Here is a 2,500-nt window from a genome sequence, read left to right on the forward strand (position 1 = left end):
TACCAGATGGACTCACAATTCCGTGCACAGCCCCATCCCTCTTGAGCATAGCGGCCAAAGGCTCGGCCACTATACTATAGAGGAGTGCACTCAAAGGACACCCCTGCCTTACCGACCTCCGCAAAGGGAAGCTATCCGACAGGAGTCCATTGCATTTTACACGGCTGACCGCACTGGAATACAAAAGTTTAATCCAGTTCACGAAGCCATTTTTAAAACCAAATTTCTCCAAAACACGGTAAAGAAAACAATGCTCAACCCTATCAAATGCTTTACTGAAATCAACTGAAACATGAATCCCCCCAGAGACATGCATCTCCTTCAACAAAAACTTTAGGGAGAGTATCGTGTCAGAAATGTCCCGTCCCGGGACACAATACGCCTGTGTACTGGCAACCACTTTACCAATCACACCTTTCAACCTAAGTGCTAATACTTTTGCCAGTATTTTATAATCGGTGTTAAGGAGACTTATTGGTCTGTAATTGGCCAGGCACCGCTTATCACCCTTCTTAAAGATCAAAGTCACAATACTAAGAGAAAAGGAGTCCGAAACCCGACCCTCTCTCTCAATATCGCCATACAGAGTATGGAGAATCGGGGCTAACCTGTGAGCGAAAGCACTATAAAACTCTGCGCTCAAACCATCCTCTCCTGGACTCCTACAGGCATTGAGACCCCTAATTGCTGCAGAAACCTCTGCCAAAGAAATAGGCGCGTCACAGCTGTCAGCGTCACTAGGGCTCAGAGACCCATCAAGCGCACCTAAAGCCTGACTACAGCTTACCTCGTTGATCCCTTCCCCATCAAACAAATCTGCATAAAACCTACCTACAATATCCAAAATCTCATCCAAATCACTATGACCCCTGCCTGACTCATCCAACAGGCCATCCAAGTATAGCTTGCTCTGCCTGGACTTCTCTAAACCAAAAAAGAAAGCTGTGGAGCGCTCGCCCTCTACCGCATACTGGGCCCTGGATCTAAGTGCCGCCCCTCTAGCACGACTAACCTGTATAGTCCTGAGCTCTTCCTGCAGCACCAGATACTCAGGATCTACCGGGCCTAAACCAGAGGTGGCGGCAAGTCCCTGGAGGTGGCTCCGGACCGTGTGCTCCCTGATGGACTCCTCCCACCTCCTCTGCTTACTATAACGTAGGCACAGCTTTTTAATTTTAGCCTTTGCCTGCTCCCACCAATCAACCAAAGAGTCACAAATTCCCATTTCATCATCAAAACAATCAAAAAGGTGCTCCATCTTATTTACAAAAGTGGGGTCGGCAAGCAGCATATTATTAAAAACCCAGACCCCCCCATTCCTCTTACCACCCAGGAAGTCAAGTTTGACGGAAAAAAGGGAGTGATCGCTCCAGCCCACACATGCATAGGAGCTGCCACCGATGTACTTCCATAAAGCACTCGAAACAAAACACAGATCTATCCGAGACTGGAGGAGGACCCCCTGCACCACCTGACGCCGGGAATAGTCCCTTTTCAGGGGGTTGAGACCTCTCCAGACCTCGGACAAATCAGCAGCCACTGCAGCATCAATCAAAAAACTTCGACTAACGTCATTCCTGAATGTGTTGTTCGGACCGAGATCGATTTTTGACAACGCTATATTAAAGTCGCCAATCAAAAACGAGGAATCAGTAACATAAGGAAAAACAGAAACGAAGAAGGTTTTCCTCTCCATCTCCTCACTAGGCGCATAAACATTTATAAGGCGAAATTTAGTGGAGCCACGCAGAAAATCAATCACTATAAAGCGGCCATGTGGGTCCGCACGCACTAAAGAAGACCCGCCGAAAACACCCGGCTTAACTAGGACAGCCACACCACGGGAGTGTGCAGAGCCCAAAGCACAGTACAAAACACCAATGTCCATATCCTCTACCTTGCGAAGATGCTCCGCCTCCCACCACGTCTCCTGGATGCACAGCACGTCCCAGGTGGTGTCGTGAAACACACTGTGCATCTTTTCCCTATTCCTCAAGCTCCGGGCATTAATGGAGACTAGGGAGAGCGTCATTAGGAAGAAAAAAAGGAGTTGAACCATCATCCTGATCTAGACTACCGTTTAGACTTCCTGTTCGTCTTTGTCGGGGCGACCTCATTCCCTTGGGGATCGACGCCCGTAGTAACAGTTGTGGCATCTACAGTGGCAGACTCAGAACGGGCAGTGCCGCATGAGACGGGGCCCTCACCCCGCAGCCCTGACCGCCGATCACTACCAGGCTGGGTCTCACAAAACCCATCGGCATGTTTCGACCCAACCCTCCCGGTCGGTGATCTGGACCTGTCACTACTCTTAGACAGTGGCCGCCTATGCGGCACCTGACTCCTGCTGCCCGCTCTCGAGCGCTGAGACTTGGGAGTCTGGCCTGACTTCAGTGCCTGCTCCCCCGCTTCAGGGGTAAGGTGTGGAGCCAGATCCTCACCCATCCCCCTCCCCGGTCCAGCCCCTGCCACCACGATATTAGAGGTAGGGCAGGACACT

Source organism: Vanacampus margaritifer, chromosome 2 (assembly GCF_051991255.1).
Source record: "Vanacampus margaritifer isolate UIUO_Vmar chromosome 2, RoL_Vmar_1.0, whole genome shotgun sequence".
NCBI classification, from domain to species: domain Eukaryota; kingdom Metazoa; phylum Chordata; class Actinopteri; order Syngnathiformes; family Syngnathidae; genus Vanacampus; species Vanacampus margaritifer.